The sequence below is a fragment of the Euprymna scolopes genome, chromosome 46 (genome assembly GCF_053919585.1).
Source record: "Euprymna scolopes isolate OS-2025 chromosome 46, ASM5391958v1, whole genome shotgun sequence".
NCBI lineage: Eukaryota > Metazoa > Mollusca > Cephalopoda > Sepiida > Sepiolidae > Euprymna > Euprymna scolopes.
Window position 1 is genome coordinate 121100255 of NC_136527.1, and position 15821 is coordinate 121116075.

The window sequence follows — 15821 nt, forward strand, 5'->3', positions numbered from 1 at the left end:
TTAATTATCGCTATAAGTGCCAATTTAAATAAGCACCTTTTTTATTCTTTTTTTTATAATGGCATCACATTCAAATTAAGTTGTCTCTCTTTTATTGTCATATTTTCTTTACTTTTTTTTAATTATCGCTATAAGTGCCAATTTAAATAAGCACCTTTTTTTATTCTTTTTTTTTATAATGACATCACCTTCAAATTAAGTTGTCTCTCTTTTATTGTCATATTTTCTTTACTTTTTTTTAATTATCGCTATAAGTGCCAATTTAAATAAGCACCTTTTTTATTCTTTTTTTTATAATGGCATCACATTCAAATTAAGTTGTCTCTCTTTTATTGTCATATTTTCTTTACTTTTTTTTAATTATCGCTATAAGTGCCAATTTAAATAAGCACCTTTTTTTTATTCTTTTTTTTATAATGACATCACCTTCAAATTAAGTTGTCTCTCTTTTATTGTCATATTTTCTTTACTTTTTTTTAATTATCGCTATAAGTGCCAATTTAAATAAGCACCTTTTTTTATTCTTTTTTTTTATAATGACATCACCTTCAAATTAAGTTGTCTCTCTTTTATTGTCATATTTTCTTTCCTTTTTTTTAATTATCGCTATAAGTGCCAATTTAAATAAGCACCTTTTTTATTCTTTTTTTTATAATGGCATCACATTCAAATTAAGTTGTCTCTCTTTTATTGTCATATTTTCTTTACTTTTTTTTTAATTATCGCTATAAGTGCCAATTTAAACAAGCACCTTTGTTTAATCTTTTTTTTATAATGACATCACCTTCAAATGAGGTTGTCTCTCTTTTATTGTCATATTTTCTTTACTTTTTTTTAATTATCGCTATAAGTGCCAATTTAAATAAGCACCTTTTTGTGTATTCTTTTTATAATGACATCACCTTCAAATTAAGTTGTCTCTCTTTTATTGTCATATTTTCTTTACTTTTTTTTAATTTTCGCTATAAGTGCCAATTTAAATAAGCACTTTTTTGTGTATTTTTTTTTATAATGACATCACCTTCAAATTAAGTTGTCTCTCTTTTATTGTCATATTTTGTTTACTTTTTTTTAATTATCACTATAAGTGCCAATTTAAATAAGCACCTTTTTTTATTCTTTTTTTTTATAATGACATCACCTTCAAATTAAGTTGTCTCTCTTTTATTGTCATATTTTCTTTACTTTTTTTTAATTACCGTTATAAGTGCCAATTTAAATAAGCACCTTTTTTTTAATCTTTTTTTTATAATGACATCACCTTCAAATTTAGTTGTCTCTCTTTTATTGTCATATTTTCTTTACTTTTTTAATTATCGCAATAAGTGCCAATTTAAATAAGCACCTTTTTTTAATCTTTTTTTTTTAAAATGACATCACCTTCAATTTAAGTTGTCTCTCTTTTATTGTCATATTTTCTTTACTTTTTTTAATTAGTGCTATAAGTGCCAATTTAAATAAGCACCTTTTTGTGTTTTTTTTTTATAATGACATCACCTTCAAATTAAGTTGTCTCTCTTTTATTGTCATAGTTTCTTTACTTTTTTTTAATTATCGCTATAAGTGCCAATTTAAATAAGCACCTTTTTTTTATTCTTTTTTTTATAATGACATCACCTTCAAATTAAGTTGTCTCTCTTTTATTGTCATATTTTCTTTACTTTTTTTTAATTATCGCTATAAGTGCCAATTTAAATAAGCACCTTTTTGTGTATTTTTTTTTATAATGACATCACCTTCAATTTAAGTTGTCTCTCTTTTATTGTCATATTTTCTTTACTTTTTTAATTATCGCTATAAGGGCCAATTTAAATAAGCACCTTTTTTTTATTCTTTTTTTTATAATGACATCACCTTCAAATTAAGTTGTCTCTCTTTTATTGTCATATTTTCTTTACTTTTTTTTAATTATCGCTATAAGTGCCAATTTAAATAAGCACCTTTTTTATTCTTTTTTTTATAATGGCATCACATTCAAATTAAGTTGTCTCTCTTTTATTGTCATATTTTCTTTACTTTTTTTTAATTATCGCTATAAGTGCCAATTTAAATAAGCACCTTTTTTTTATTCTGGTTTTTATAATGACATCACCTTCAAATTAAGTTGTCTCTCTTTTATTGTCATATTTTCTTTACTTTTTTTTAATTATCGCTATAAGTGCCAATTTAAATAAGCACCTTTTTTTATTCTTTTTTTTTATAATGACATCACCTTCAAATTAAGTTGTCTCTCTTTTATTGTCATATTTTCTTTACTTTTTTTTAATTACCGTTATAAGTGCCAATTTAAATAAGCACCTTTTTTTTAATCTTTTTTTTATAATGACATCACCTTCAAATTAAGTTGTCTCTCTTTTATTGTCATATTTTCTTTACTTTTTTAATTATCGCTATAAGTGCCAATTTAAATAAGCACCTTTTTTTAATCTTTTTTTTTTAAAATGACATCACCTTCAATTTAAGTTGTCTCTCTTTTATTGTCATATTTTCTTTACTTTTTTTTAATTATCGCTATAAGTGCCAATTTAAATAAGCACCTTTTTTTTATTCTTTTTTTTATAATGACATCACCTTCAAATAAAGTTGTCTCTCTTTTATTGTCATATTTTCTTTACTTTTTTTAATTAGTGCTATAAGTGCCAATTTAAATAAGCACCTTTTTGTGTTTTTTTTTTATAATTACATCACCTTCAAATTAAGTTGTCTCTCTTTTATTGTCATAGTTTCTTTACTTTTTTTTAATTATCGCTATAAGTGCCAATTTAAATAAGCACCTTTTTTTTATTCTTTTTTTTATAATGACATCACCTTCAAATTAAGTTGTCTCTCTTTTATTGTCATATTTTCTTTACTTTTTTTTAATTATCGCTATAAGTGCCAATTTAAATAAGCACCTTTTTGTGTATTTTTTTTTATAATGACATCACCTTCAATTTAAGTTGTCTCTCTTTTATTGTCATATTTTCTTTACTTTTTTAATTATCGCTATAAGTGCCAATTTAAATAAGCACCTTTTTTTTATTCTTTTTTTTATAATGACATCACGTTCAAATTAAGTTGTCTCTCTTTTATTGTCATATTTTCTTTACTTTTTTTTAATTATCGCTATAAGTGCCAATTTAAATAAGCACCTTTTTTTTATTCTTTTTTTTATAATGACATCACCTTCAAATTAAGTTGTCTCTCTTTTATTGTCATATTTTCTTTACTTTTTTTTTAATTATCGCTATAAGTGCCAATTTAAATAAGCACCTTTTTTTATTCTTTTTTTTATAATGACATCACCTTCAAATTAAGTTGTCTCTCTTTTATTGTCATATTTTCTGTACTTTTTTTTAATTATCGCTATAAGTGCCAATTTAAATAAGCACCTTTTTTTTATTCTTTTTTTTATAATGACATCACCTTCAAATTAAGTTGTCTCTCTTTTATTGTCATATTTTCTTTCCTTTTTTTTAATTATCACTATAAGTGCCAATTTAAATAAGCACCTTTTTTTTATTCTTTTTTTTATAATGACATCACCTTCAAATTAAGTTGTCTCTCTTTTATTGTCATATTTTCTTTACTTTTTTTTTAATTATCGCTATAAGTGCCAATTTAAATAAGCACCTTTTTTTATTCTTTTTTTTATAATGACATCACCTTCAAATTAAGTTGTCTCTCTTTTATTGTCATATTTTCTGTACTTTTTTTTAATTATCGCTATAAGTGCCAATTTAAATAAGCACCTTTTTTTATTCTTTTTTTTATAATGACATCACCTTCAAATTAAGTTGTCTCTCTTTTATTGTCATATTTTCTTTCCTTTTTTTTAATTATCACTATAAGTGCCAATTTAAATAAGCACCTTTTTTTTATTCTTTTTTTTATAATGACATCACCTTCAAATTAAGTTGTCTCTCTTTTATTGTCATATTTTCTTTACTTTTTTTTTAATTATCGCTATAAGTGCCAATTTAAATAAGCACCTTTTTTTATTCTTTTTTTTATAATGACATCACCTTCAAATTAAGTTGTCTCTCTTTTATTGTCATATTTTCTGTACTTTTTTTTAATTATCGCTATAAGTGCCAATTTAAATAAGCACCTTTTTTTAATTCTTTTTTTTATAATGACATCACCTTCAAATTAAGTTGTCTCTCTTTTATTGTCATATTTTCTTTCCTTTTTTTTAATTATCACTATAAGTGCCAATTTAAATAAGCACCTTTTTTTTATTCTTTTTTTTATAATGACATCACCTTCAAATTAAGTTGTCTCTCTTTTATTGTCATATTTTCTTTACTTTTTTTTTATTATCACTATAAGTGCCAATTTTTATAAGCACCTTTGTTTAATTTTTTTTTAAAATGACATCACCTTCAAATTAAGTTGTCTCCCTTTTATTGTCATATTTTCTTTACTGTTTTTAATTATCGCTATAAGTGCCAATTTAAATAAGCACTATTTTGTTTTTTTTTTTTTATAATGACATCACAGTCAAATTAAGTTGTCTCTCTTTTATTGTCATATTTTCTTTACTTTATTTTTATTATCACTATAAGTGCCAATTTAAATAAGCACCTTTTTTAATTCTTTTTTTTATAATGACATCACCTTCAAATTAAGTTGTCTCTCTTTTATTGTCATATTTTTTTACTTTTTTTTAATTATCGCTATAAGTGCCAATTTAAATAAGCACCCTGTTTTAATTCTTTTTTTTATAATGACATCACCTTCAAATTAAGTTGTCTCTCTTTTATTGTCATATTTTTTTACTTTTTTTTAATTATCGCTATAAGTGCCAATTTAAATAAGCACCTTTTTTTTATTCTTTTTTTTATAATGACATCACCTTCAAATTAAGTTGTCTCTCTTTTATTGTCATATTTTCTTTACTTTTTTTTAATTGTCACTGTAAGTGCCAATTTAAATGAGCACCTTGTTTTATTCTTTTTTTATAATGACATCACCTTCAAATTAAGTTGTCTCTCTTTTATTGTCATATTTTCTTTACTTTTTTTGAATTATCGCTATAAGTGCCAAATTTAATAAGCACCTTTTTTAATGTTTTTTATAATGACATCACCTTCAAATTAAGTTGTCTCTCTTTTATTGTCATATTTACTTTACTTTTTTTTAATTATCGCTATAAGTGCCAATTTAAATAAGCACCTTTTTTAATCTTTTTTTATATTGACATCACCTTCAAATTAAGTTATCTCTCTTTTATTGTCATATTTTCTTTACTTGTTTTAATTATCGCTATAAGTGCCAATTTAAATAAGCACCTTTTTTTAATTCTTTTTTTTATAATGACATCACCTTCAAATTAAGTTGTCTCTCTTTTATTGTCATATTTTCTTTACTTTTTTTTAATTATCGCTATAAGTGCCAATTTAAATAAGCACCTTTTTTTTATTCTTTTTTTTATAATGACATCACCTGCAAATTAAGTTGTCTCTCTTTTATTGTCATATTTTCTTTACTTTTTTTTAATTATCGCTATAAGTGCCAATTTAAATAAGCACCTTTTTTTTATTCTTTTTTTTATAATGACATCACCTCCAAATTAAGTTGTCTCTCTTTTATTGTCATATTTTCTTTACTTTTTTTTAATTATCACTATAAGTGCCAATTTAAACACGCACCTTTTTTTTATTCTTTTTTTTATAATGACATCACCTTCAAATTAAGTTGTCTCTCTTTTATTGTCATATTTTCTTTACTTTTTTTTAATTATCGCTATAAGTGCCAATTTAAATAAGCACCTTTTTTTAAATATTTTTTTTATAATGACATCACCTTCAAATTAAGTTGTCTCTCTTTTATTGTCATATTTTTTTACTTTTTTTAATTATCGCTATAAGTGCCAATTTAAAAAGCACCTTTTTTTAAATATTTTTTTTATAATGACATCACCTTCAAATTAAGTTGTCTCTCTTTTATTGTCATATTTTCTTTACTTTTTTTTAATTATCGCTATAAGTGCCAATTTAAATAAGCACCTTTTTTTTATTCTTTTTTTTATAATGACATCACCTTCAAATTAAGTTGTCTCTCTTTTATTGTCATATTTTCTGTACTTTTTTTTAATTATCGCTATAAGTGCCAATTTAAATAAGCACCTTTTTTTAATTCTTTTTTTTATAATGACATCACCTTCAAATTAAGTTGTCTCTCTTTTATTGTCATATTTTCTTTCCTTTTTTTTAATTATCACTATAAGTGCCAATTTAAATAAGCACCTTTTTTTTATTCTTTTTTTTATAATGACATCACCTTCAAATTAAGTTGTCTCTCTTTTATTGTCATATTTTCTTTACTTTTTTTTTATTATCACTATAAGTGCCAATTTTTATAAGCACCTTTGTTTAATTTTTTTTTAAAATGACATCACCTTCAAATTAAGTTGTCTCCCTTTTATTGTCATATTTTCTTTACTTTTTTTAATTATCGCTATAAGTGCCAATTTAAATAAGCACTATTTTGTTTTTTTTTTTTTATAATGACATCACAGTCAAATTAAGTTGTCTCTCTTTTATTGTCATATTTTCTTTACTTTATTTTTATTATCACTATAAGTGCCAATTTAAATAAGCACCTTTTTTAATTCTTTTTTTTATAATGACATCACCTTCAAATTAAGTTGTCTGTCTTTTATTGTCATATTTTTTTACTTTTTTTTAATTATCGCTATAAGTGCCAATTTAAATAAGCACCCTGTTTTAATTCTTTTTTTTATAATGACATCACCTTCAAATTAAGTTGTCTGTCTTTTATTGTCATATTTTCTTTACTTTTTTTTAATTATCGCTATAAGTGCCAATTTAAATAAGCACCTTTTTTAATTCTTTTTTTTATAATGACATCACCTTCAAATTAAGTTGTCTGTCTTTTATTGTCATATTTTTTTACTTTTTTTTAATTATCGCTATAAGTGCCAATTTAAATAAGCACCCTGTTTTAATTCTTTTTTTTATAATGACATCACCTTCAAATTAAGTTGTCTCTCTTTTATTGTCATATTTTTTTACTTTTTTTTAATTATCGCTATAAGTGCCAATTTAAATAAGCACCTTTTTTTATTCTTTTTTTTATAATGACATCACCTTCAAATTAAGTTGTCTCTCTTTTATTGTCATATTTCCTTTACTTTTTTTTAATTGTCACTGTAAGTGCCAATTTAAATGAGCACCTTGTTTTATTCTTTTTTTATAATGACATCACCTTCAAATTAAGTTGTCTCTCTTTTATTGTCATATTTTCTTTACTTTTTTTGAATTATCGCTATAAGTGCCAATTTTAATAAGCACCTTTTTTTAATGTTTTTTATAATGACATCACCTTCAAATTAAGTTGTCTCTCTTTTATTGTCATATTTTCTTTACTTTTTTTTAATTATCGCTATAAGTGCCAATTTAAATAAGCACCTTTTTTAATCTTTTTTTATATTGACATCACCTTCAAATTAAGTTATCTCTCTTTTATTGTCATATTTTCTTTACTTGTTTTAATTATCGCTATAAGTGCCAATTTAAATAAGCACCTTTTTTTAATTCTTTTTTTTTTAATGACATCACCTTCAAATTAAGTTGTCTCTCTTTTATTGTCATATTTTCTTTACTTTTTTTTAATTATCGCTATAAGTGCCAATTTAAATAAGCACCTTTTTTTTATTCTTTTTTTTATAATGACATCACCTGCAAATTAAGTTGTCTCTCTTTTATTGTCATATTTTCTTTACTTTTTTTTAATTATCGCTATAAGTGCCAATTTAAATAAGCACCTTTTTTTAAATATTTTTTTTATAATGACATCACCTTCAAATTAAGTTGTCTCTCTTTTATTGTCATATTTTCTTTACTTTTTTTTAATTATCGCTATAAGTGCCAATTTAAATAAGCACCTTTTTTTTATTCTTTTTTTTATAATGACATCACCTTCAAATTAAGTTGTCTCTCTTTTATTGTCATATTTTCTTTACTTTTTTTTAATTATCGCTATAAGTGCCAATTTAAATAAGCACCTTTTTTTTATTCTTTTTTTTATAATGACATCACCTTCAAATTAAGTTGTCTCTCTTTTATTATCATATTTTCTTTACTTTTTTTTAATTATCGCTATAAATGCCAATTTAAATAAGCACCTTTTTTTTATTCTTTTTTTTATAATGACATCACCTTCAAATTAAGTTGTCTCTCTTTTATTGTCATATATTCTTTACTTTTTTTTTAATTATCGCTATAAGTGCCAATTTAAATAAGCACCTTTTTTTATTCTTTTTTTTATAATGACATCACCTTCAAATTAAGTTGTCTCTCTTTTATTGTCATATTTTCTGTACTTTTTTTTAATTATCGCTATAAGTGCCAATTTAAATAAGCACCTTTTTTTTATTCTTTTTTTTATAATGACATCACCTTCAAATTAAGTTGTCTCTCTTTTATTGTCATATTTTCTTTCCTTTTTTTTAATTATCACTATAAGTGCCAATTTAAATAAGCACCTTTTTTTATTCTTTTTTTTATAATGACATCACCTTCAAATTAAGTTGTCTCTCTTTTATTGTCATATTTTCTTTACTTTTTTTTAATTATCACTATAAGTGCCAATTTTTATAAGCACCTTTGTTTAATTTTTTTTTAAAATGACATCACCTTCAAATTAAGTTGTCTCTCTTTTATTGTCATATTTTCTTTACTGTTTTTAATTATCGCTATAAGTGCCAATTTAAATAAGCACTATTTTGTTTATTTTTTTTTATAATGACATCACAGTCAAATTAAGTTGTCTCTCTTTTATTGTCATATTTTCTTTACTTTATTTTTTTTATCACTATAAGTGCCAATTTAAATAAGCACCTTTTTTAATTCTTTTTTTTATAATGACATCACCTTCAAATTAAGTTGTCTGTCTTTTATTGTCATATTTTTTTACTTTTTTTTAATTATCGCTATAAGTGCCAATTTAAATAAGCACCCTGTTTTAATTCTTTTTTTTATAATGACATCACCTTCAAATTAAGTTGTCTCTCTTTTATTGTCATATTTTTTTACTTTTTTTTAATTATCGCTATAAGTGCCAATTTAAATAAGCACCTTTTTTTTATTCTTTTTTTTATAATGACATCACCTTCAAATTAAGTTGTCTCTCTTTTATTGTCATATTTTCTTTACTTTTTTTTAATTGTCACTGTAAGTGCCAATTTAAATGAGCACCTTGTTTTATTCTTTTTTTATAATGACATCACCTTCAAATTAAGTTGTCTCTCTTTTATTGTCATATTTTCTTTACTTTTTTTGAATTATCGCTATAAGTGCCAATTTTAATAAGCACCTTTTTTTAATGTTTTTTATAATGACATCACCTTCAAATTAAGTTGTCTCTCTTTTATTGTCATATTTTCTTTACTTTTTTTTAATTATCGCTATAAGTGCCAATTTAAATAAGCACCTTTTTTAATCTTTTTTTATATTGGCATCACCTTCAAATTAAGTTATCTCTCTTTTATTGTCATATTTTCTTTACTTGTTTTAATTATCGCTATAAGTGCCAATTTAAATAAGCACCTTTTTTTAATTCTTTTTTTTATAATGACATCACCTTCAAATTAAGTTGTCTCTCTTTTATTGTCATATTTTCTTTACTTTTTTTTAATTATCGCTATAAGTGCCAATTTAAAAAGCACCTTTTTTTAAATATTTTTTTTATAATGACATCACCTTCAAATTAAGTTGTCTCTCTTTTATTGTCATATTTTCTTTACTTTTTTTTAATTATCGCTATAAGTGCCAATTTAAATAAGCACCTTTTTTTTATTCTTTTTTTTATAATGACATCACCTTCAAATTAAGTTGTCTCTCTTTTATTGTCATATTTTCTTTACTTTTTTTTAATTATCGCTATAAGTGCCAATTTAAATAAGCACCTTTTTTTTATTCTTTTTTTTATAATGACATCACCTTCAAATTAAGTTGTCTCTCTTTTATTGTCATATTTTCTTTACTTTTTTTTAATTATCGCTATAAGTGCCAATTTAAATAAGCACCTTTTTTTTATTCTTTTTTTTATAATGACATCACCTTCAAATTAAGTTGTCTCTCTTTTATTGTCATATTTTCTTTACTTTTTTTTAATTATCGCTATAAGTGCCAATTTAAATAAGCACCTTTTTTTTATTCTTTTTTTTTATAATGACATCACCTTCAAATTAAGTTGTCTCTCTTTTATTGTCATATTTTCTTTACTTTTTTTTTAATTATCGCTATAAGTGCCAATTTAAATAAGCACCTTTTTTTATTCTTTTTTTTATAATGACATCACCTTCAAATTAAGTTGTCTCTCTTTTATTGTCATATTTTCTGTACTTTTTTTTAATTATCGCTATAAGTGCCAATTTAAATAAGCACCTTTTTTTTATTCTTTTTTTTATAATGACATCACCTTCAAATTAAGTTGTCTCTCTTTTATTGTCATATTTTCTTTCCTTTTTTTTAATTATCACTATAAGTGCCAATTTAAATAAGCACCTTTTTTTTATTCTTTTTTTTATAATGACATCACCTTCAAATTAAGTTGTCTCTCTTTTATTGTCATATTTTCTTTACTTTTTTTTAATTATCACTATAAGTGCCAATTTTTATAAGCACCTTTGTTTAATTTTTTTTTAAAATTACATCACCTTCAAATTAAGTTGTCTCCCTTTTATTGTCATATTTTCTTTACTGTTTTTAATTATCGCTATAAGTGCCAATTTAAATAAGCACTATTTTGTTTATTTTTTTTTTATAATGACATCACAGTCAAATTAAGTTGTCTCTCTTTTATTGTCATATTTTCTTTACTTTATTTTTATTATCACTATAAGTGCCAATTTAAATAAGCACCTTTTTTAATTCTTTTTTTTATAATGACATCACCTTCAAATTAAGTTGTCTGTCTTTTATTGTCATATTTTTTTACTTTTTTTTAATTATCGCTATAAGTGCCAATTTAAATAAGCACCCTGTTTTAATTCTTTTTTTTATAATGACATCACCTTCAAATTAAGTTGTCTCTCTTTTATTGTCATATTTTTTTACTTTTTTTTAATTATCGCTATAAGTGCCAATTTAAATAAGCACCTTTTTTTTATTCTTTTTTTTATAATGACATCACCTTCAAATTAAGTTGTCTCTCTTTTATTGTCATATTTTCTTTACTTTTTTTTAATTGTCACTGTAAGTGCCAATTTAAATGAGCACCTTGTTTTATTCTTTTTTTATAATGACATCACCTTCAAATTAAGTTGTCTCTCTTTTATTGTCATATTTTCTTTACTTTTTTTGAATTATCGCTATAAGTGCCAATTTTAATAAGCACCTTTTTTTAATGTTTTTTATAATGACATCACCTTCAAATTAAGTTGTCTCTCTTTTATTGTCATATTTTCTTTACTTTTTTTTAATTATCGCTATAAGTGCCAATTTAAATAAGCATCTTTTTTAATCTTTTTTTATATTGACATCACCTTCAAATTAAGTTATCTCTCTTTTATTGTCATATTTTCTTTACTTGTTTTAATTATCGCTATAAGTGCCAATTTAAATAAGCACCTTTTTTTTATTCTTTTTTTTATAATGACATCACCTTCAAATTAAGTTGTCTCTCTTTTATTGTCATATTTTCTTTACTTTTTTTTAATTATCACTATAAGTGCCAATTTAAATAAGCACCTTTTTTTTATTCTTTTTTTTATAATGACATCACCTTCAAATTAAGTTGTCTCTCTTTTATTGTCATATATTCTTTACTTTTTTTTTAATTATCGCTATAAGTGCCAATTTAAATAAGCACCTTTTTTTATTCTTTTTTTTATAATGACATCACCTTCAAATTAAGTTGTCTCTCTTTTATTGTCATATTTTCTGTACTTTTTTTTAATTATCGCTATAAGTGCCAATTTAAATAAGCACCTTTTTTTTATTCTTTTTTTTATAATGACATCACCTTCAAATTAAGTTGTCTCTCTTTTATTGTCATATTTTCTTTACTTTTTTTTAATTATCGCTATAAGTGCCAATTTAAATAAGCACCTTTTTTTATTCTTTTTTTATAATGACATCACCTTCAAATTAAGTTGTCTCTCTTTTATTGTCATATTTTCTTTACTTTTTTTTAATTATCGCTATAAGTGCCAATTAAAATAAGCACCTTTTTTTAAATATTTTTTTTATAATGACATCACCTTCAAATTAAGTTGTCTCTCTTTTATTGTCATATTTTTTTACTTTTTTTAATTATCGCTATAAGTGCCAATTTAAAAAGCACCTTTTTTTAAATATTTTTTTTATAATGACATCACCTTCAAATTAAGTTGTCTCTCTTTTATTGTCATATTTTCTTTACTTTTTTTTAATTATCGCTATAAGTGCCAATTTAAATAAGCACCTTTTTTTTATTCTTTTTTTTATAATGACATCATCTTCAAATTAAGTTGTCTCTCTTTTATTGTCATATTTTCTTTACTTTTTTTTAATTATCGCTATAAGTGCCAATTTAAATAAGCACCTTTTTTTAATTCTTTTTTTTGTAATGACATCACCTTCAAATTAAGTTGTCTCTCTTTTATTGTCATATTTTCTTTACTTGTTTTTAATTATCGTTATAAGTGCCAATTTAAATAATCACCTGTGTTTATTCTTTTTTTTATAATGACATCACCTCCAAATTAAGTTGTCTCTCTTTTATTGTCATATTTTCTTTACTTTTTTTTAATTATCGCTATAAGTGCCAATTTAAATAAGCACCTTTTTTTATTCTTTTTTTTTATAATGACATCACCTTCAAATTAAGTTGTCTCTCTTTTATTGTCATATTTTCTTTACTTTTTTTTAATTATCACTATAAGTGCCAATTTAAATAAGCACCTTTTTTTATTCTTTTTTTTTATAATGACATCACCTTCAAATTAAGTTGTCTCTCTTTTATTGTCATATTTTCTTTACTTTTTTTTAATTATCGCTATAAGTGCCAATTTAAATAATCACCTGTGTTTATTCTTTTTTTTATAATGACATCACCTCCAAATTAAGTTGTCTCTCTTTTATTGTCATATTTTCTTTACTGTTTTTTAATTATCACTATAAGTGCCAATTTAAACACGCACCTTTTTTTTATTCTTTTTTTTATAATGACATCACCTTCAAATTAAGTTGTCTCTCTTTTATTGTCATATTTTCTTTACTTTTTTTTAATTATCGCTATAAGTGCCAATTTAAATAAGCACCTTTTTTTTATTCTTTTTTTTTATAATGACATCACCTTCAAATTAAGTTGTCTCTCTTTTATTGTCATATTTTCTTTACTTTTTTTTAATTATCACTATAAGTGCCAATTTAAACACGCACCTTTTTTTTATTCTTTTTTTTATAATGACATCACCTCCAAATTAAGTTGTCTCTCTTTTATTGTCATATTTTCTTTACTGTTTTTTAATTATCACTATAAGTGCCAATTTAAACACGCACCTTTTTTTTATTCTTTTTTTTATAATGACATCACCTTCAAATTAAGTTGTCTCTCTTTTATTGTCATATTTTCTTTACTTTTTTTTAATTATCGCTATAAGTGCCAATTTAAATAAGCACCTTTTTTTATTCTTTTTTTTTATAATGACATCACCTTCAAATTAAGTTGTCTCTCTTTTATTGTCATATTTTCTTTACTTTTTTTTAATTATCGTTATGAGTGCCAATTTAAATAAGCACCTTTTTTTATTCTTTTTTTTTATAATGACATCACCTTCAAATTAAGTTGTCTCTCTTTTATTGTCATATTTTCTTTACTTTTTTTTAATTATCACTATAAGTGCCAATTTAAACACGCACCTTTTTTTTATTCTTTTTTTTATAATGACATCACCTTCAAATTAAGTTGTCTCTCTTTTATTGTCATATTTTCTTTACTTTTTTTTAATTATCGTTATAAGTGCCAATTTAAATAAGCACCTTTTTTTTTTCTTTTTTTTGTAATGACATCACCTTCAAATTAAGTTGTCTCTCTTTTATTGTAATATTTTCTTTACTTTTTTTTAATTATCGCTATAAGTGCCAATTTAAATAAGCACCTTTTTTTATTCTTTTTTTATAATGACATCACCTTCAAATTAAGTTGTCTCTCTTTTATTGTCATATTTTCTTTACTTTTTTTTAATTATCACTATAAGTGCCAATTTAAATAAGCACCTTTTTTTTATTCTTTTTTTTATAATGACATCACCTTCAAATTAAGTTGTCTCTCTTTTATTGTCATATTTTCTTTACTTTTTTTTTAATTATCGCTATAAGTGCCAATTTAAATAAGCACAATTTTTTTAATTCTTTTTTTTTATAATGACATCACCTTCAAATTAAGTTGTCTCTCTTTTATTGTCATATTTTCTTTACTTTTTTTTAATTATCGCTATAAGTGCCAATGTAAATAAGCACCCTTTTTTTAATCTTTAGTTTATAATGACATCACCTTCAAATTAAGTTGTCTCTCTTTTATTGTCATATTTTGTTTACTTTTTTTAATTATCACTATAAGTGCCAATTTAAATAAGCACCTTTTTTTTATTCTTTTTTTTATAATGACATCACCTTCAAATTAAGTTGTCTCTCTTTTATTGTCATATTTTCTTTACTTTTTTTAATTATCGCTATAAGTGCAAATTTAAATAAGCACCTTTTTTTATTCTTTTTTTTATAATGACATCACCTTCAAATTAAGTTGTCTGTCTTTTATTGTCATATTTTCTTTACTTTTTTTTAATTATCGCTATAAGTGCCAATTTAAATAAGCATCTTTTTTAATCTTTTTTTATATTGACATCACCTTCAAATTAAGTTATCTCTCTTTTATTGTCATATTTTCTTTACTTGTTTTAATTATCGCTATAAGTGCCAATTTAAATAAGCACCTTTTTTTTATTCTTTTTTTTATAATGACATCACCTTCAAATTAAGTTGTCTCTCTTTTATTGTCATATTTTCTTTACTTTTTTTTAATTATCACTATAAGTGCCAATTTAAATAAGCACCTTTTTTTTATTCTTTTTTTTTTTTAAATGACATCACCTTCAAATTAAGTTGTCTCTCTTTTATTGTCATATTTTCTTTACTTTTTTTTAATTATCGTTATAAGTGCCAATTTAAACAGGCACCTTTTTTTTATTCTGTTTTTTGTAATGACATCACCTTCAAATTAAGTTGTCTCTCTTTTATTGTAATATTTTCTTTACTTTTTTTTAATTATCACTATAAGTGCCAATTTAAATAAGCACCTTTTTTATTCTTTTTTTTATAATGACATCACCTTCAAATTAAGTTGTCTCTCTTTTATTGTCATATTTTCTTTACTTTATTTTAATTATCACTATAAGTGCCAATTTAAATAAGCACCTTTTTTTTATTCTTTTTTTTATAATGACATCACCTTCAAATTAAGTTGTCTCTCTTTTATTGTCATATTTTCTTTACTTTTTTTTAATTATCGCTATAAGTGCCAATGTAAATAAGCACCTTTTTTTTATTCTTTTTTTTATAATGACATCACCTTCAAATTAAGTTGTCTCTCTTTTATTGTCATATTTTCTTTACTTTTTTTTAATTATCGCTATAAGTGCCAATTTAAATAAGCACCTTTTTTTATTCTTTTTTTTATAATGACATCACCTTCAAATTAAGTTGTCTCTCTTTTATTGTCATATTTTCTTTACTTTTTTTTAATTATCGCTATAAGTGCCAATTTAAATAAGAACCTTTTTTTTATTCTTTTTTTTATAATGACATCACCTTCAAATTAAGTTGTCTCTC

General features: G+C 22.9%; 1 long non-coding RNA gene across 2 annotated transcripts in view; it reads right to left on the minus strand.

Annotated features, from left to right (window-relative positions):
- The window catches only part of LOC145271218 (uncharacterized), a 44247-nt gene that overhangs the window by 5534 nt on the left and 22892 nt on the right, over nt 1-15821 (minus strand). The window contains exons 7-9 of one of the 2 annotated variants that reach the window (XR_013865757.1): nt 12928-15321; nt 8492-10188; nt 189-1107 (exon numbers count right to left, since the gene is read on the minus strand). This is a non-coding gene — a long non-coding RNA (uncharacterized LOC145271218). Of the gene's footprint in view, nt 1-188; nt 2895-8491; nt 10189-12927; nt 15322-15821 lie in introns of both variants that reach the window. The other variant, XR_013865756.1, reaches the window with a different exon arrangement.